We start from the raw sequence: 21,598 nt of genomic DNA, 5'->3' as shown, positions 1-21,598 counted from the left end.
GACATATTGTCTTCCAGAAAGGTTACCGTGCTTTTTATTTCTACCAAGAATTTAACATCCAATGTGATTTCTTACACACACTCATCAGTACCAGTATTATCAATATCAATACCAGTATTATCAATATCAATACCAGTATTATCAAGTTTTTTAAAACTTTGTCATTCTAGTCAGTAAAATATGACACCTGAATTATTTTATTTGTATTTCTTTGATTAATAATAGCAAGGTTGAACATATTTTCATATCTTTATTGGCTGTTAATACTTTTTAGTTTGTGACTTTATGGCATCCATTTTTCATTGATGTATAACAACCTTTTATATATCAATGTGTTTATTTTGTTGTTTGTTGTAAATGCAATTTTTTTCTCTTCATTTATTAATTTTTATTTTGTGTGTGTTGAACTTCTTTAATACTGTCAAGTCTATTCAAAAACCCTTTAATGAACACAACAAATGTGGAAAATCAGTCATTCTCCTGCATTTTGTAATCAATGTATTTCCTTTTGGGCAGTATGGAAATGTAGGTTCTTATTTCATCTTATGGTTGGAAAGAATCTGTTCCCTCGGAAAGGGATTATAGTCTCCATGATGCAGTAATGGGAGATTTTATAGGGTAGGCAGGGTCTACAGAAGAAAAAACCCTAAATCACACTCCATTGGTGGTTGCCTTATTTATAAAAATGGCATTTGAGGTTGTGTGACTGCCATCAGGTAAGCAAAATTAATTTTTAGCATGAAGTACTCCTATCAGCAAGAACAGCCTAGGATAGGCTAGCAGTAAGAAGTGAGGGGTTATGGGATTGGGGCATAGCCTCTGTTTCCTCCAATGCAGCTGGAAATTTAAACTCTGGGGCTCCTGCTTGATCCAATCAGCCCAGCTACTATGTGTTGCCAGGTAGGGTGAATAGACTCAGAAGTACAAGAGCTCATCCTTGGTCCCCTCTGGAAATGAGCAGAGAATACTATGTCAAGCAGAGGTGATCAGTCCATGGTCTGGAGACTTGGATCTCCCCACATAGTCCTTAAAGTCAGGGTGAGACAAAATGCCAATACAAATTATATTGATGACAGTATCAATGAGGTGACATTGAGTCCTTTGACCCAATGTGTGTCTGCAGTGTGCCATCCATTAGTAAATGGGCAAAGCCATTTGACAGATCTATCTGATACAATGAATGAATCTGACACTCATAGTTTGAAAAACTGAAACTGTATCCATTTGTCAAGAACAGTGGCTACTTGTTCTGCTTTATTCCCCCTGGTAGAACTAGGTAACATTGCAGGCAGTAAGACGTTCCGGCATTTCACCCTGGAGTAGCCCCCAAACTGAAGAAGCTGTCTTATCAGTAGTTAGCTCCTTGTCACCAAGAATATTAAAGTAGATTTGTATGATTAGCAAATTAAAGAGACTGTAGTGCCTACCACTACTGTATTCACTAAGGTACCCAAGTTATTCTAAAGAAATCCTAATAATACATTAGGACCGTTTTGAATATTTTTATTTGATTAACCATAATCTTCTAGTTATAACATCCATCACCATTTTGGCCTTCTTTTCTTACAGCCTAGCCCTGTGGTCTTGGGCTAATCACTAACCTGCTTAGATACAATTTTCTTCTCTATGAAATAGAAACATTATTATGTGCTTTGAAGGACTGCAGGAAGATGAGCTGTAATGTTTATCAAGTGCCTAGTAAGTAGCCTGGCCCATAATAAATACTTGGCTAATTGTAGATGTTAGTTTCCTTTTTAGTTTTATTTCCAAACATTGCTCTTTACTTTTGGAACTCTAAAATTTGTTTTGAGAGTGGAGGACTTGTTGTTTGGATTCCTCCAACACTCTCTGTATATTCTGTACTTCTATCCCTACATCATTTATATAAATGGAATAAATGATCTTTGGTGATTCCAAGGTGACGAGGAGCTAAGTGGAGGTTCAGTATACACCTGGAAGTATGGATTTTCATGCCCAGTGCAAATGTGGGAAAGGCATTATTCCCACATTATAAAGGGGGTGAAGACCTCCAACTTGAGGAGACTCTGGGTTGAGAGATGAGAGATCCTACAGGGTACCACAGGGGCTTTTATGTTCTGTAGCAAGAATTTGCACCTTATACCCTTGTAGTTAGAAGTAAAGCATACCACATAACTAATATGTAGTAAGCATTAGAGTTAGAATAAATACCATTTATTTAACGTTTCCTTTGTGTTAAGCATTTTACAGTTACAACATATGGATTGTAATGGTTAAGAGTGTAGTTTTTTGAGCTGGATAATCCTGGATTGGAGTCTCTTGTTTATTACCTCTTTTTTTTTCTGTTTTATTGAGGTATAATTGACAAAATTGTAAGATAGTCAAAGAGTATATCATGATGATTTGATATACATATGCGTTGTAAAAGGATCCTTCCCATCACGTTAATTAATACATCTTAAAAGCTTATGACACCTTTTTCCTTTTTTTCTTTTTTTGGTGAGAACACTTAAGTTCTATTCTCTCAGAAAATGTTAGTTATACAATACAGTATTATTGACTGTAGTAACTATGTTATACAGTAGATCCTCAGACCTTATTCATCCTGCAGCTGAAAGTTTGTACCCTTTTACCAGTCTTCCCCTCTTTTCCCCACCCACACCCCAGCCCCTGGCAACCAGTTTTCTACTCTGTTTCTATGAGTGTGGCTTTTTTTCTTTTTAGATTCCATATATAAATGATATAATTCGTATTTATCCTGTCTGGCTTATTTCATCAGCATAATGCACTCCTGTTTCATCTATATTGTCACAAATGAAAGGATCTCCTTCATGTTTTTAAGGCTGAATAATATTCCATTACCTCTTAAATGAGTGACTTTTGGTACATTGTTTACACTTTCTAAGCCTCAGGGTGTCTTTTCTTCTGTAAAAAAAATATATATATATATACACAAACAGGTTATTTTCTGATATGTGGAATGTTTGTTGAATCAACAAATAATTAGTTGAGATCATAAATGTGACACTTAGCACTGTATTAACATTTATTAATACTCTCCCTGTTAATTTCTACAATAAATTGTATAATAAGTAACAATAATAATAGTACTACTAGTAGTTTTAGCAAATGCATAGGATGTGCCAGGCATCATATACTGTACTACCCTCCTTCATGTGTACCACAAGTTACATGTGGATATCATCTTCTACGTTGTTTCCTTTAAAGAAAATTGAAGCTCAGCAAGATTGAGTAGCTTGCTCCAGATGTGAACTCAGGTCTGAATCAATCCACATATAGGTTCTTAATGACTCCATGTCTTTAATTCCACATCTGCATTTGTTTGTTGTTGTTGTTTTTAACTTTCTAAGCATCTGATCTGAAATTCCTTTCTCTGGGGAATTTTCCACTTTGTGGGTCTTGGTGAGAAACAGAGCCTTCCTCTCGTTATACAAGCTGAACATGTCAGATACACTGTTCACTCACATGCTCAGTCTCCCTTACAGATGGAAAACAGTCGGGTGACCTCGGGTTGGCCAACTGCACCCCTCTCTTGGATTTTGAATGACAAATAAATGATGTAAAGAAGCAAGGCCAGCAGTGCTGGGTCAACCTCCTGTTTCCTGTTCCTGCTTGGTAGCAAGGCCAGCTAGGACTTACAACATCACTTTGGCCTGATCCTGTAATTGCAATAGCATAGCCTTGGCTTTCGGTTGTTTAGTTACTGAGACCTAACCATAAACTTCCAAAAGTTTCCTTTTCTGCTCAAATTAGCCATATCTGGTTCCTGATGATTACAAATAAGACCTTTCCTGATATACAATGGTGACCTACTTATCCAGGCAGATGTAACATCGTCCTGGCAGGGACAGAGGGCAGGCAAGTTCCTTGAACAGCTGAACAAGAAGAAAAAGACCTAAGAAGGAAGAATTGAAGCCAGTTCTGCTTGTGTTATAATTCTACCCGCAGCTGCCTCTGTTTCACAGAGCACATGCTAAGGACCATGTCCCTTCCCCTGTAACAGACGAGCAAAGTAGACCCAGGCCTTCCAACCCAGAGACCAGCTGAGCTGTACCATGGGCAATCTAGGATATGAAAGACTTCACTCAATGTCTTTGTCACTTGACACATTGTTCCTCTCTTTGGGAAGTAGCTTCTTTGTGTGACAAGAATATGCTAAACCAACACTTAAGTGGACAGAGGTGAAATTAGCTACAGAAAATTAGCTACAGAAAAAAAGGCGTAAAGACTTGTATTTTCTGTTATTTGAAGGTGTTAAGACCCCACATAGAATATGAGTCCTTTAAAGGAGAGTTGTGAATGGCCCAGGGAATGTTGAATTTCCATGTGGCAATATGTTCTTGATCAGTCATGATGATGATGATGGTAGCATCAGTAGCATTTATCAGTGTTTCCTGGGTGAGAGGCACTTTATCCTAATGACCTTTTATCCCCATGACGACCCTGTGAAGTAGGAAATACTGTTTCAGCATCTTCAGGGTTTTTCTTTCTTTTTTTTTTTTTTTAATCAGGAATTTACCCTAGATCACAGTTGGGTGGTAGAACGACCAGAACTGGACACTAGCCTTTCCTGAATTCCCAGAGTGTGATCTTAGCAGTTGTATTGCCTGATGCAGAGCCATGTAAATGTTGCCAAAGCAATGAAACGTGTACCTATTTCTAACAGATTCTAACTCAGAAGCTCTGGGGTTAAGTGCAGAGCAGTTGAGTGTGATTGTCTTTACAGACAGTAGATAACTTAAGAGAAGTTGTTAAAAAGTATATTTACATATTGCACTACACTGTCATATCTGTGATTGGTTAGCTATTGAGTCACTAACACAAATCCCAATCCCATCTCTAATCTCATTCATCTCTTATATGATATTTGACCTAATTGAGGCAGGTTTTTTTTTGTTCTTTCCCACAAACACACATCGAACATCCAAAACATGCTTACCATTTGTGAGCATATTCTCTTAGTTATTTAGGAGTTGAGTAAGAGTGAGAGAGAAGGGCTTCCCTGGTGGCGCAGTGGTTGAGTGTTCTGCCTGCCGATGCAGGGGACGCGGGTTCGTGCCCCGGTCCGGGAAGATCCCACATGCCGCGGAGCGGCTGGCCCGTGAGCCATGGTCACTGAGCTTGCGCGTCCGGAGCCTGTGCTCCGCAACGGGAGAGGCCACAACAGTGAGAGGCCCGCGTACCGCAATAAAAAAAAAAAAGTGAGAGAGAAAAAGACACATAAGTATGAAATACGGTCATCATTTTTTTAATATCCTTTATGTTGTTAATCCCTCTTAGCATTTACTGCCATTCACTCATTTGTATTATTTGGGGTATAGCAGTTTATTCACACAGCATTTTTACATATGGCTTATCATTTGTATTCTATTTTAATAACACTAATAATTATAGACTATTGATAAACTCATCAGACCCTACATATTCATTTCAAAATCATGAAAATAAGGTGGAAAATGAGGTGTAAAGTGGAAAATCTATGTGTATGTTTTCATTGGTGGAATGAGGAGCTACCTGAATATCACTCCTTTAGCTTTTCCTTCAAATGGTGCACTTTTTCCTCCATGCATAGGAGTCCCTTCCATTAGGTAAACAGTAGTCTTGAGGGCAAACCTCAGAAGTAGAAACAGGAGAACTTTTCAGTTATGGTAAAATCAAACATATTTTTCTTCAGTAGTGAAAAAAAATTCTTCATGAGAAGTTCAACCAGCATGAGTTCCATGGTGAAAAACTTCCCCTTATAGATGCAACTTCCCCCAGAATTCTGAGAAATGTCGGTAGTAGAGAGGGGTGTTGCATACACCTGTTTCATTTCCCTCTGACTTTTCCTCCTCCTTTCTCTATTGACATTAAAATCTATAGTGAAAGCACATAGTAAGCAGTCTAGGACAATTGATATGACATTTGATCTAAATCTCCAAAGTCTGTTTTAGATGCGGATGCTATGAGCGTCACAGGAGGGGAAAAAATCTAGAATTATTCTTATGTGATCAATGTACTAAAATAACAAGAGCAAATCTTATTTCTAGCTAACAACATAGCATTCCTTATGTGATGCCATATTATGGCAGAAAAGAAATATATGCGTCTATTTTCTTCTATATTAAAACTGCTAAGGAGTGGGGACCAATGAACTAAATCAATTGTTTTGGGTTCAAGTTGTAGTTTTTAGTAGCCATCCTTCTTAGCAAGTTTTCAGAAGCAAATGTAGTTTGTTTACTATCACCACTAAATGTGCAATTGTGTAGATTTGTGGAAAAAAGTATTATCAAATATATATACTTCAAAATGATTTGTGTACATTTATCTATTCATATTATTATTCTCCCCAAGTAAATCAAAATCTACTGTATACTGTGTTTTTCTTCTATAGCTTAAAAGGGGAATGTATGTTGAAACTTATTGAAATATTTATTAGGTGTCTACTAAGTGCCAGGCACTCTACTAGGCAGTAGAGATGTTGTATTAGAGGTGGAAAATGTCCTTGACCTCCAGAACTGATACTCTTGTAAGAGAAATACTGGGTCAAACTAAGTCAACAGTTTCTTTGCTACAGAGCTTTTTACGAGTCTTGTGAATTATGAGTCTCTGATAAGGAGATGTAGTGGACAACAGATCCCAAATTTATTTGAAATCTTTTCCTTCATGGACTGTCTCATAGGATTTATGATCCACTGAACACACCTTGAGAGACACTAGTATTCTGCAGTGGTTAATTGTTTTCTATTAAACAACTATATACTGAATCCATGATATTATTATCTGGATTTTTTGGAGGATACAATGATGTACATGGCCACTGTGATGATAAGGGCGTCCAGTTTAGTTAAGAAGAGAAACCACAGAAGCTGTAACTTAATGTAACAAAGAAATACAGACACATATACATATATTTATATGTAAATTACTATTTATATAGTATACAATGTCTTCTGAAGAAGATAGAGTTGTTTGTAACTTGGGATCTCACAGGACGTTTCACAGAGAAGGTAGACCCTGAGCTGGGCAGAATTTCAGTAAGTTAATTTGGTTCTGACCGTACGATAAAATCAGGTATTTGCACTGGTCAATCTGACCTTGATGGAACAGCATTCCATTTGCAGGGAATGGTGTGATCAAACATGCAGTGGTGGAGATGGCCAGATTGTAATATTCCAGTACCTGGAAAGTGTTGGAACATCTGCTTTCTCCACGGTCTAGAAAAGTGAATCTCAAGTGAAATGCACGTATAATGGAGGCCAGTGCTCTTTGCTTTGTACACTGCTTTGATTCTACAACATGAACAATGTAGTGATCTGTTTCGGATTGTCATTATTCGAGAGGGTTCTTAGTAACAGGAGTGGAAAAGGAAGACCTCTCTTCCTGTGTTTCTGCCCTATGCTCTTTTTTTTTGTTGTTGCTGTACGCAGGCCTCTCACTGCTGTGGCCTCCCCCGCTGCTGAGCACAGGCTCCGGACGCGCAGGCCCAGCGGCCATGACTCAGGGGCCCAGCCGCTCCGCAGCATGTGGGATCTTCCCGGGCCAGGGCACGAACCCGTGTCCCCTGCATCGGCAGGCGGACTCTCAACCACTGCGCCACCAGGGAAGCCCTGCCCTATGCTCTTAAGCCAGAAAAGGTACCAACATCACTGACCTGACCTTGTCTCAGGTATCTATCAGGATCTACTAGAATCATTCTAGTGAAAGGTAACTAGACGTCCAAAGGACTTAAAAGATACACTATAACCTTTGTATACTTTATATACCTGGTGAAACAAAAATGTCACCTGAGTGGTCCCCTTCCCTAGAAATACCAGTATGTTTTTCCAGTGCATGGCAGAACTTTGCAGGTAAAACTGGGATAAAGGTGAAGAACAGTCTTAAAATTCTAGTCCTTGAACAGCACCTAACACACAACAGGTTTTCAATGATCTTAGCAACAGTATTCACAAATAATGACCATCAGCGTAACTGCTCTTTTGTGCCAAAATACATTACCATATTACTTTTTTGCCTTCAGCTTTACAACTTGGGTTCTATTATTGTTTCCATTTTGCAGATTAGGAAAGTGAGGCTCAGAGATGCTAAGTCACTTGGGCAAGGTCACAGAGCTTGTAGGAGATAAACCTGCACCCTTACTGTTGGATCCTCCAAACCAGACCATAATTTAAGTCCTTCAAAATATACCTCAGAACATTTGAGTAAATTAATGAATAAATCCTCCTAGTCAGACTGACCAGATCATTATATTAGGTTCAGCTATAAGTGGAGGAAAGTCATAATCATAGTTGGACAGTTAATACAGTAATTTACTTGCTTTGAATTTTCTAAATGATATTTAGCTGGTAGTTTCATGATGATAACCATCGAATAAAAACAGGCATATTTTGGTGTTTGGAATAAGATCTCATATTGAGTAAAATACATATTGATTCCTAGACCTATATGATGTGAGTAACAGATGACATTGAGATGTCATCTAGAAGTACTCCTGTGCAGTTCATCATGTCAACCCAGCTAATAATTTTAGAATGTTCAGAGTGAATAATATATGCAGCCATAAAGCATATTTCTAATCAATGCAAATAATATTTTTCCTATGCTAAACCCAGAGTGAAGTTATAACACGCATCATAAGATTAATGGGCCATTTTTTCTTCATCACTTTGCTAAATTACTTAGTCTGGAAACCATTCAGAAGGTTGCGAATTGGAGCTGAGCAGTAGTAGTGAGACTGTGCCTCTGATGATGAAACTATTTCCACCCCGACCCCTACTGCTCCCTTCTTGGAAAAGAAGGCAACATTTCTCCTAGAAAAAGTCACAGGTTTATAAGCTGGCTTGAATAATACGTTTGGAGGAATAATGTCTTTTAAGCAGAGCCTATCTCGGCATATAAAATAATTTTTACCTACCATTTAATGAAATTAACACTCACTTTGAGGCTAGGTCTTTTGCCATTTGACTCCTGGATCACGTCTATGGATATATGTTTTTCTTGAGACAAAGTGTGAACCCAATATAGTATCCATCCTTCAGTCTATCTAGCTGAGGTACATCATCTGAAGCACAAGCTCCGTGAGGCCAGGCACTTTATCTGCTCTATCAGTGTAGCCCTGATGCCTAGTGTCTAGCTTTTGGAGATTCTTAATAAACATTTGTACTGAATACGGTATGTATATGGTGAGCAAAAGTTGGCTTCCCATTTTACAGTCAAGGGTATCCCACTCATGTTCTGTGAACACTGGATAGCAGAATCTTACTATGTTATTTTACTGTTCCCTTTGCAAGTTTCCTGGAAGGGCATTCCTGTCCTTAGAATGTCCATCTCCTCCCATCTTCCTGGAGAATAACTCTTCTTTCTTAGATACTTAGCCCCATTATTGACTCTTTAAGATTGAATGTATTACCTCCTTACAAACAGGAAAATGCAGTGCTTTTTTTTCCGACATTTATCACCAGAAAATTATTCTAACACCTGAAATTCTGGACCTAAAATGCTTGGACTAGTGGTTCTCAAAGTCTGGTACCCAGACCAGCACATCAGCTGCACGTAGGAATTTTTAGAAGTGAAAGTCTTGGGCCCTGCTCCAGACCTACAGACTCGGACACTCTGGGGGTGGGGCCCACTGCCTGTTTCAGCAAGCTCTCTTGGTGATGCTGATGCATACTCAAGTTTGAGAGCCACTGCTTAGACCTAGAACTTAAGGTTTAGGCTTTGGACAGATCTGAGTCCTAAACACTACTGAGACACTGGGGTGACCATGAGCAAGTTACTTCTGGGAACCTCTTAGCATCTGTGTACCTTGCTTAGCTAATAGTGATTTTAATTAATTAGAATAATGCACACGGTGTACTCAAGAGAGTAACCAAAGCATGCTTTATGTTCCATAAATTCTAGCTGTTTACCATTATCATCAATCAGAGCTTACTGACATATCCTGAAGACATTCTTCTAATAAGTGTAATAATGTGGTTTGTAAAATTAACAGCTTAGAAGAGCATATTACGAAGTTCATCAGACAGGGTCTCAGCAGGAAATCAGGGGTACATCAATAAAGATAAATTGAGCCCAATGTAGAGAATCAAGAGATAGTGTAGTGCCCTGGGTTCAGTAAAAGTGTGGCTACTTTATAGGAGATGAAAGAGAAAGGAAGCCTTGCTGGAGAGAGAGTCCTCCCCAAAGATGCTGTGATGCCCCACAGAGAAGCACTATACGTTAGTTGGGGGATGCAGCCAACTCCCAGCAATTTGGCAAGAATTAATACCCTAACTTCACTCCCCTCCTTCATTCCCTACAGTCTTCTATTGGTACTCTTCATTGGTGAGCCAAACAGAAGCTAGAGCAAGGACACTTACTAAGATAGGCCATGCAAGCCATCCATATAGAGTTGGGTGGAGAAAGGATGTGGAAGGGCAAATAGGACATATTTCCCGTAGGTGGTGAGCGAGCTGTAGAATCACTCGCCCTTCTAACATCATTGCCATTGCAGGAGCACGGAGGAGCAAGTGGTTAGTTCTGACTTGGCAGATCCAGGCGACTGCAGGACAGAACTGGTATATGAGTTGGGCTTTAAAGGTAGATTTGAATTTTAATGGAGAGTATGGAGTAAGAAATGGTGAAGAACCAAGGGAAAGGGAGATTCATTGCAAATGGAGAAAAGAAAAGTGGCATAAAGACAAGAAAAGTCAAGACTTATGGAAGAGATAGCAAATACTCTGCGTGTGACTGGAGCAGAGAATGGGCAGACGAAGGCTGGAAGTTAAGATGAAGTCATCCTTGAATAACATTAAAGTTTCCTCCTTTAACCTCAATTTCCACCTTCTACTCCCTTCATTAACATTGGAAAATTAAAAGTGAATTTGACTGGGCTGGTGACAATGGCAGTATGAAGCAAAGAGAGGAGAATAAGAGTAAAAAATTTAGTAGTACCTTGGTGAAGCTGGGTAAATGATGGGTGGTGGTGTCACGTCAAAGCATGGGCAAGTGATTGTGACAAATATAGGCTTATTTCTTGACTATATGACTTCAGTTAAGGTACTTAAGCCCTCTAGGCTGCAGTCTCCCAACCTGTAAATTGGGGATAAAACCTCGCTTCCTCCAAGGTTTCTGTGAGGATCTAATGAGCAATGGAAGTAAGAGTTGAGTCCAGTAATCAGTTTTTAATACATATAAACTAATGTGAGGATAAGGGTAAGAATACTTGCTATCATTTATTGAATACTTATTATGTGTCCAATATTGTGCTAGTCTATTTACATATCTTTTCTCACTTAGCTTTCTTTTCTCTTATCTGCCTTTCTATAGGCAAGAGATAACTGATGGCTCAGTTATGAGGAAACGCAGTTGTGAGGAAAATGTCAGAGGGAAAATGTACCAGAAAGTTAATTCCTAATGGATCTGTCAGCCTTAAACAGAGCATGTCTGTGCTAAACTGTGTAAAATATCTGTGCTAAAACTACTCAATTGGACAAGTTTTGATAAAGTATTAACTTAATGAATAGGCATAAACAGCTTGGAGGTTTTTGGAGGGTATGTGGTAATATTAGTATTGGTGTGATGACTTTTGAAAGTTCTATGGCGTATGGAAGTCAAAAAGAAGACCCGGAAAGGGGCAAAACTCTCTCTGAAAGTTATTGGGGAAGTCTGGCTAGTAAGACTCCAAAAGGGAGAATCAGTAAGAGGCCAGGTTATTCATAGGCCTTCTAAGAATGTGTCCATGAGAAATATTTACAATGATTGGATGCCGGAATAAAGGAGAACACTGGCTCCATAAATGGTAACTATTTTACACAAACAGGCTAATGATAAAAAATAATGAAAATCTGATGGATTTTTGAGAGTTTCATTGACCAAACTGAGACAAAAGTGCATAACAGCTAGATGCTCATAGTTTTAATCAGTTCAGTTTGGAGTCAAGCAAAGACAGCACCTGAAATGGTAAGGGACGTTTATGCAAGGTCACAAAGATTTTTGGTGGTGCATTTGGGATATAAACCCATTTCCATAAGAATTCTTTCAGAGGTCAGATGTTTGCTTGTCAAAAATAGCATGAACTTACTTCCAGGAAAAGTTCCTAAGAAAAAATAATTTGAGTAATGAAGAACACTGATGTAACAGTTAATTTAAGAACCCAGAAATAGAGGTAAAGAGTAAAGCAATTATGGGTTAAGAGTCTGCATAAATTCCCCTGGAAGGGGGATATGGTCAGAGATGGCAGTTTGAAAACAGTGAGTCACCAAAAGTAAAAGTTTAAATTACAAGCTGTTTTGGGGGTCTTCAAGAGAGATTTTATAGATTGAACAACAACAGCAGCAAGGATAAGATATAACGCTGTCATGTAGACTGCAGCCTGAAAAGAAAGCATTGCAGAAAAGCCACATCATCCTGAATTTATATTTCCATGCATTTGAACAGATTGGAGAGCAGTAAAGTTGTTTTAAGAGCGAGTGATTTAAGTCAGCCAGCTTGTGAATAATACGAGATATTTTTGCATTTACATTAACTTATGTCCGTAAATAACGAACTTTAACAATGAACAAAATCCATAATCCTGATAATGCTAAGAAAACTGGAAAGATACCTTTACCTTGAAAAGACAGGATAAAGAAGACAGCATAGAAATTTAGGGAGATTGCAGTTTTGGAAAAATCATATTAATATTTATTAGCTGCTACAGCTTTGAAATGTGATGATTTAAAGAAAGAAGTAGACTGTTGATTTCTAAAAGGTAATGTGTTGGCTGAAAAAGAAGAGAATCTTGTTGAGACCTAAAGTGTTCTTTTAAGGATATATTTCAATGTCATTTCAAAAAATAAACGCATTTCCCATAACAAAACAGTGAGGTTAATGTAATACAGGTGAAAGCTTTTTGGCCCGAAGGAGTTCCATCCTTTGGAACAAAGTTTCATTGTTGAACACACCATGACCCAGGCCTGTGAGTGCCAGCACAGTGGCTGTTTTTACAAGATCTGGTACAATATTCACAGTAGTTCTGGCCTTAGCACTAGGCAAGGATCATTCTTTTTGTATCTTCCTGATTGCTTCCTCTACAAAAATGGGATAATCCCTCCTCTTCTAAACTGGAAAGTAGTTTCTTCCCTCAATAAAACTAGTTTCTTCTCCAGGTTGAGCTTTTCCAACTCTTAGAGGTCTAAAATGAATGATATGAAACATACTATATTTGCATCTATTTTTATTTAAGAGTTATCTAAGGAGATTTATCTAATTAAATAGGAATTTCCTAAGAGATGCCAAAATAAACAATCAACAAGTTTTCTTTAAAGATCATATATATTATATAACAAGATCCACCTAAGAGTTAACATATAAGTAGGTATACAATTTAACTATTTGAAGATAATTTTTCTTCTTACCACTGAAGCAATAAGCAGGTAGTAGTACAATTTGGGGAAAACAATATTTCTGGCTTTTGTTTGTTTTATTTTAATTTGTGATATTCATGAGATCTGTTGTGAAGCCTTTGGGTATATAGTAAAATTCATGGGTTTTTAACTTTGTATTGACTCGTATTTTTGTAGGTTTTAAATTTTCTTCTGGCTTTAATTTATACTATCTCCTTTTACTTCTTCATTTAGAAATAATGTATTTTTCTCAGGATTGCAATCTCAGTGCAGTCCTCTACTTTTCTATTTGTTGGATGTTCTCTTAGACATCTACATTTTTATCTAGTTAGTACATTTCTAGTTTTTTATACAATTGATAAGAAGTCTTTAATCTTATGAATTCTTTATATTTTCTCTTTGGAGACAAGATTTATAGGGATTTCCTTGGGCTTAAACTAGAAAGAAAAACGAATTTGCATATGAAATGTTGAAGGCTTTGTTACAAAGTGGATTAACATTATATGTGTGTTTGAAATAAACTACTTCAACCAGAGCACCTAGCTGTTAACCTCCAGATTAATATCTATCATAAAATATGTGCATGCTTCCAACACATGGCATTGCCTCCTATTACTGCATGTCCAGGAGAAGTTGTTTTGTCTTGTAGCAAAAGGCATTAGCTCTTTGCACATATTTTTTTTTTACTGACAGCTATCCAGAAATCAAGCTGAACCCTTGTATGTGAGGACAGAAAAGGACAATTTTTAGACAGGTCTAATATGCAGTTGTACCTTTCAGTCACTTAGAAGACTTAGACCCCTGAAGCCCAGAGTCACAGGTTTTTTAGGATTATGGTGGTATATACCTCCAGTTTATAGTAAAAAAATGCATTGCAGAAAATCCAAGTTAAATTAGGATTAAAATCCAAGTTAAATCTAGAACTAAAGTTTTACTGCCCCAAATACTTGTAAACTCTAGGTTACTGCTCTGTTGTCCGTTTCATCAGTTGCAGAATATTCAAGTTAGTCTTTCAATGCTAACAAGAACATAAAAATGCATTATGTGTAAAAGCAGAACATGATTGCCAAGCCAGATCTGCACATTACCTGAGAGTTTGGGGGGCCACCCAAGCGGCATCTACTTGTTTGCTACTGACCTTCAGATAGACTTGCTCAAGAATTGTTACAATGTAATAACATACACCCTTATGTACTCTTGAGTTTATTGAAAACACACAGCAAATGTGCACACACACACACATACACACCAGCACACCAGCATGCACCTACTCTAGAGCCTAGAATTTTAAGAGTCAGAACTTTTTATTTGCTTCTGGATTAAGATGGACCCTGTATTTCCTCAGCATGCTAATTAGAAACTCATTTTAAACAATTCAAAACCAGCTTCTTAAAATTCTGCTTTACAAAAATTGATGTTAAATATTGTCCTCAGAGAGTTCTACTCTGACTTTTCAAATTGTTTTTTTCTCCCTTCATGGGATAAACAGTTAGGGTTTCTTTTTGTTTGTTTTTTATCTCTCATTGTAAAAAATTCTATCTTAAAAGCTGATTTATTATTTCTTCCTTAGCATGGATGAGGTGGGAACAAAGATGATATTTCATCAGTCTTGTTTTTATTTAAGTTGAAAGGTTATATATTTCTACTATCTACTGCAATACTGCTAAATATTTTTATAGTGCTTGTAAATCTTATGACATTTTTTTTTTAGTTTGTATTTAAGGCATTTACTCAAAAGGGACCATATGCCTCAGTTCATGTCACTCTATCATCAGTGTGTATGGTCACTCTATTTTCTAATACTTTTAAGATTGGTTTTGGCCCCGACGTTCCTCTGCCAGATTTATTTCCTTTATTTTCCCCTATATAGCACCATTTGGGCCATTTAATATGTAATTTCCCAACTCACCTTTCATAGTTATTTTAAACATATGTATATATTTGAAATACCGAATTGTTTTGTATTTTCTAATTTTTGCAAAAGTAGTATCGACTAAAAATCACATCCTATTCTTTTATTTTTTCTACACAAAATTATTGTTTTAAAATTTGTCTGTGTTGCTCCATAGAAATTATTGCTTCTGGCCACTGTCTAATATTCCACCATATGTTGATACCATGTTTTGCTTATCCATTACCGTGGTGATACATACTTAGGCTCTTTTCAACACTTTATGTCCACCATAAAGCATTAATACACTCTTTCCACATGTCCCCTTGAGTAACAGTGCAGAGTAACAGTGCAGCCGTGGAATGGCTGAGGTAGAAGTCATATATATGCCTTATTTCACAGATTCCTCCCTGGAATAGCTGTACCATTTTCCCCTCACCAGCAATACTTGGAATTTCTCTCTTACCATATCCTTTGTCACCACATGCTGTTAATCTGCATATTTTAAAATTAATCAATTTATTTATTTTTGGCTGCATTGGGTCTTCGTTGCTACACTCAGGCTCTCTCTAGTTGCAGTGAGCTGGGTCTACTCTTCATTGCGGTGCGCAGGCTTCTCATTGCAGTGGCTTTTCTTGTTGCGGAGCACAGGCTCTAGGCGCGCGGGCTCAGTAGTTGTGGCTCCCAGGCTCTAGAGCGCAGGCTCAGTAGTTGTGGCGCGCAGGCGGAGTTGCTCCACAGCATAATTTGCACTTTAACTTCTGGACATTTGGCATGTGTGGATTCATATGAAGTAAGGTGTTTTAATTCTGCATTGCTCTGATTCTAGAAAAGTTAGGTCTTCATATGCTTTCTTGCTATTCATGTTTTCCATTCTATGAATTGCCTATCATGACCTTTGCTCATCTTTCTATTGAGTATTCTGTGTCTTTAGAGATGTAGAAGTTTTTGTATTCAGATGTTGAGTCCTTTGTTGGGTTTTAGATAATGTATATGTCTTCTACCCATCAACTGTTTTTCAGTCTGACTTTGGTATCCTTTATTGTACATAAAATTCTAATTTTTTATTAAAGTATAATTGATTTACAATATTATGTTAATTTCAGGTGTACAACATGGTGATTCAATATTTTTATAGATTATGCTCCATGGAAAGTTACTATAAAATATTGGCTATATTCCCCATGCCCTACAATATATCCTTGTATCTCATTTATTTTATACATAAGTTGTCTGCACTTCCTAATTCCCAGCCTGTATCTTGCCCCTTTCGCTTCCCTCTCCCCACTGGTAACCACTAGATTGTTTTCTATATCTGTGAATCTCTTTCTGTTTTGTTGTATCCATTCATTTGTCTTATTTTTTGATTCTACTTATAAGTGATATCATTACAGTATTTGTCTTTGTCTGACTTATTTCACTAAGCATAATACCCTCCAGGTCCATCTATGTTGTTGCAAATGACACAATTTAATCATTTTTTATGGCTGAGCAGTGTTCCATTGTGTATATATGGCACGTATTCTTTATTCATTTAACTGTTGATGGACACTTAGGTTGCTTCCATATCTTGGCTATTGTAAACAATGCTGTTATAAACACTGGATGTGGGTGCATGCATCTTTTCAAATCAGTGTTTCTGTTTTCTTCAGATATATACCCAGGAGTGGAATTACTGGATTATATGGTAGTTCTGTTTTGTTTTTGTTTTTATTAACATCTTTATTGGAGTATAGTTGCTTTACAATGGTGTGTTAGTTTCTGCTTTATAACAAAATGAGTCAGCTATACATATACATATGTCCCCATATCTTCTTCCTCTTGTGTCTCCCTCCCACTCTCCCTATCCCACCCCTCTAGTGGCTACATCAGTTAACATTCCCACCAACAGTGTACCAGGGTTCCCTTTTCTCCACATCCTCGCCAAGGCTTGTTATTTTTGTTCTTTTTTATGATAGCCATTCTGACATGTGTGAGGTGATCTGTCATTGTGGTTTTGATTTTCATTTCCCTGATGGCTAGTGATGTTGAGCATCTTTTCATGTGCCTGTTGGCCATCTGTATGTTTTCTTTGGAAAACTGTCTATTCAGCTCTTCTGCCCATTTTTTTAAATCAGATTTTTTGTATTAATAAATTTATAATTTTAATATATAGTTAAATTCATCACTTTTGCTTCATACAATGTATGCTTCTTTATTTTTCAAAGATCTATTCCGTGAAATCACAAATATATTACCTTGCAATTTCTTTTATTCTCTCTAGATTTTATATTTCACATTTAGATATTAAAACTATTGTATTTTAGTTTTGTACATTAGGTGGAATTATATAACATAATGGTTAATAGAATGATTTCTGTGGGGTTTAAGTTCCAGCTCCACCATGTACTTTTTAGGCTAGTCATTTTATCTCTCATACTTCAGTTTTTCCACCTGTAAAATGAAGATAATAGTTTATGCCTTGTGGATTTTTTTATGAAGATTAGGTGAGCTATATAGGACTGGGTACAACATAAGTGATATCACTAGGTTAAGATCCAGTCTCATCTCTCTTTTGAAAATGAGACTGTTTCCCCAAAAGCTGTAATTCAGCTTCCTCCATTGGACTATGATTCCATCTCTTTCATGTGCCAACTTCCTATCTGTATATAGCTCTATTTCTAGGCCACCTGTTTGATTTGTTTTCTTGTTTGCCATTTCTTCCAAGGGCATCACACAGTTCTTATCTATCATGACTTCCCAATATATCTTAATGTGTAGGGCACATTCTCCATTTTGAGCTTATTTTTCAAAACTACCTTAGCTGTATGGAGAACTTTATTCTTCCAGATACATTTTATTTTATTTTATTTTAATTTTTTTATAGAAGATAGAGCAATCTGCTCTTTTTTTTTCTTTTTTTTGGCTGCATTGGGTCTTCATTGCTGCATGTGAGCTTTGTCTAGTTGCAGCGAGGGGTGGGGCAGGAGGCAACTCTTTGTTGTGGTGCACAGGCTTGTCATTGCAGTGTCTTCCCTTGTTGAGGAGCACAGGCTCCAGGCTCGTGGGCTTCAGCAGTTGTGGCTCGTGGGCTCTAGAGTGCAGGCTCAGCAGTTGTGGTGCACCAGCTTAGTTGCTCCGTGGCATGTGGGATCTTCCTGGACCAGGGATTGAACCCATGTTCCCTCCATTGGCAGGCGGATTCTCAACCACTGCGCCACCAGGGAAGTCCCCCAGATACATTTTAGAATCAGTTTTTTATGCTGTCCCTCAAAAAAAAAAAACAAACGAGCTTGGCCTTTTATTACAGTTGCATTTAATTTTATAGATTAATATAAGGACATTTATATTATTATAGTAAGTCAACTCATCCATACCTGTGATATATATTTCTTTTACTCATGTGTCCTCTAATAAAGTTTTCATTATGAAGATTTTCTGCATAATTTATTAGGTGAAACCCCATACTCTCTATAGGTTTTGTTACTATGGTAAATTCATCTTGTATTGTATCTAGATATTGATGCTATGGAGGAACACACTTGATTTTGGTGTATTAATTTTTTTCCAGCCCCTATGTTGAGCTCTTTTCTTAGATTTAATAGCTTACTGATTTTCCTGTGTTTCCAATGACATACATAATCAAAACAATCTATAAATATGACATTTTTATCTATATTCTTCTAAACCTTCTCTCTTTCTATTTCTCTCAATACACAGCTCCAAAAAGGTCAGTTCCAATAGACCAGTAATGTTAGAAATCTTTATCTCAATTCTCTCCTTAAAGGAAATGCTAATTTTTTAAAAAAATTAGTAGTATAATTATTTTTGTTAATGTATACATGTGCCATGTATTTTTGGTATATAGCCTTTATCAAGGAAAGATAGTTATTATTTGGATCTAGTTTTATAAAATTTACCCTACCCAATAGATTTTGAACCTCATGGGATGCTTTTTATCTCCTCTATCTAAAAAGAATGATGATATGATTTTCTCCTTTTGTTTAACTAATACAGTGAATCACATGAATTGATTGGCTGATACTGAACCAACCTTGCATTCTCAAGGATAAACCCACTTGACCAAATTGTATTATAGTATAGATTAGCTTTTGCTGTATTACAAACCACCTCAAAACTGAGTGGCTTAGGGAGATCAGCTTGGTGCTTTGTGACCACCTAGAGGGGTGGGATAGGGAGGGAGACACAAGAGGGAAGAGATATGGGAACATATGTATATGTATAACTGATTCACTTTGTTATAAAGCAGAAACTAACACACCACTGTAAAGAGATTATACTCCCATAAAGATATAAAAAACAAAACAACAACAACAAAAAACTTACTGGCTTAAAATAGCAATTACTTGGCCATTTGGGACTGCATTCATCTGGGTAGTGTTTTACTTTTGGTTTTATCTGGGCTCCTTCATGCAGTTTTAGTCAACTGATGGATCAGCTGAGTGAGAGCTGGTCTGAGACAGCCTCACTCACAGGTTTGGTGGTTGGCTTGGACAGTGGGAGCACCTGGTCCACTTGTCTTCAGAACCTAGTGGGCTAGTCCTCGGCAACTGAGCCATCAAGCTCTTTTGCTATTGTCTCATCATGTGGGTTGAGTATGCCAAAGCCCAGTCCTGCTGAAGTGGTGACTCAGGAATGAGGGTGTCAGAAGGGGATTGCACCATAATTTTTGAAACATCCTATCACAATGATTTTAATATACCCTAAAACTCTGTGGAATAATAGTGTATTTAGGTTTTTGACTTATATTTTTAATAAGGAAAATTTGATTGTAATTTTTTTTTATATTGCCCCTGTTTGGTATAATATTCTTCTTGCACCTCTAGCCCCATTATTCTAGCTTGGGGTACTTAAAATGTATTGAAGGGAATAGAAATGAGTATTGCATCTTAAATAAAATAGTCTTGGACAAGTGGTTCCCACTTATCACTGAGGTTGTTCAAAAGGCTGCACTCTCACAGTGGACTATTGAAGCCTTATGCACACCAAGCATTACATCTCACTCATACCTTACTAGCATTCTTGTGCTGGTTCCTTGATTTTAATTTAAAAAGTAATAAGTACTTGAAAAAATACAAAGTAAGAAGCAAAAACCCTCCATCACCCTAGTCTCTTTCCCTCAAAGGGGAAGCAACTATAAAGTTAAGATGTCAATTAAAAAATATTTACAAGATGAAAATGATTCTTCAAAGTCCTTGGGGGCATTTAATCATTGAAGGGTATGCTGAAGAAGGTAAGTAACAGTTTGACCTCCAATCCAGAGACAATTGGCAGTAAGTGTAAACAGTGCTCTAACAACATGGCCTAATAGAACTATAGAACTAAAGAAAAAGCTAGGATTAGGATTATTGGGCCCGAATTCACATTGTTCCTAATGAAGAACCTTAAAATCACGAAATATTGACTGATCTCTAATTCTAAGTCATTCCAGAATGCTATTTTCTATGTCGAGGAGTGGAGTTTGAGAGAGACATAAGAAGGAATAAAGTCCAATTTGGTTTTAAAGAATCATGGAGAAATGAAGATTATTTCTTTCATAATTTCCCCGTAGATAGAGCTCTTCTATGACTGACTGTTTCACTAAAGCAGGGAAATACAGGGTGTTATCCAGAAAATCATATCAGTTTACTTCAAGTCAGTCCTCTTCTGGGCAAACACATCTTTAACTTCATTTGTATTATATAGTATTTTAAATTATGAATTGTTTTGTCTTCTCAGGTCAGTTTCTTCTAGCCACGTGGGTTTGTTCTCTGTTTATTCCTTCCTCCTTCCCTCTCTTCCTTCTTCTCTCCTGTACTCCCTTTTTTATTACTGAATTGGAAAGACGATTTCCTTATATATGCTAAACTATGCAATAGCAAAACCCCAAAATATAACTAATGTTTTATGAAGAAGACAATAATGAAAAAAAATTATAGTGGAAAAATCTTAGGAAACTGGAAGGAATTTGGGGGTCTTTCTGTTTCGAAGTAGATTTGGAATGTGCATTTCAGGTTCTCTTTTTTAATGCAGGGTTGCTAGTTGAGCCTTTATTTTGTTTCCAGAAAAACAATCAGCTTACATATTTTTTTTAACAAGGTTTTCTTCACCTTTGGAAATTAGTAATGATTAAAAAGAATATTATATAGTTAAGTGATGTCTAACATTTTTCCTCATGGGGTCACCGTACTTCAGGTTATAGCCCTGATCTGTTTAATCCTCCAACAATCCTGAGAGGGAACAAAGGGGCAGATGTTCTTTCCTCATTTCACAGATGAGAAAACTGAGGTTCAAAGATTCAAAGTGAGGTTAAGTGCTTCTGCCAAGGTCATTATCTGAGGTGAAGCTGGAGCCAGGAATAGCACCTCATCCTCTTGTTTTCTCT

The 21,598-nt window shown here is 37.1% G+C and overlaps 2 protein-coding genes across 32 annotated transcripts in view; one reads left to right on the top strand and one right to left on the bottom strand.

The window, feature by feature from the left end:
- The window catches only part of LOC125961818 (metabotropic glutamate receptor 7-like), a 411,772-nt gene that overhangs the window by 250,439 nt on the left and 139,735 nt on the right, over positions 1–21,598 (top strand). For 2 of the 30 annotated variants that reach the window (XR_007472823.1, XR_007472848.1), the window contains one exon: positions 10,472–10,557. The exons of 25 other annotated variants lie outside the window; for them this stretch is intronic. The gene's annotated coding sequence lies outside the window, so the exon portion shown is untranslated. Of the gene's footprint in view, positions 1–1,569; positions 1,699–10,471; positions 10,558–20,359; positions 20,468–21,598 lie in introns of all 30 variants that reach the window. 3 more of the 30 variants (XR_007472825.1, XR_007472850.1, XR_007472853.1) reach the window with 2 other exon arrangements.
- LOC125961808 (UDP-N-acetylglucosamine--peptide N-acetylglucosaminyltransferase 110 kDa subunit-like) overlaps positions 1–21,598 on the bottom strand; it is a 250,670-nt gene that overhangs the window by 137,046 nt on the left and 92,026 nt on the right. The gene's annotated exons all lie outside the window — the stretch shown is intronic.

Source organism: Orcinus orca, chromosome 17 (genome assembly GCF_937001465.1).
Source record: "Orcinus orca chromosome 17, mOrcOrc1.1, whole genome shotgun sequence".
NCBI classification, from domain to species: domain Eukaryota; kingdom Metazoa; phylum Chordata; class Mammalia; order Artiodactyla; family Delphinidae; genus Orcinus; species Orcinus orca.
The sequence above is the reverse complement of the archived record's forward strand: the minus strand, read 5'-3'. Positions and strand labels throughout refer to the sequence as shown.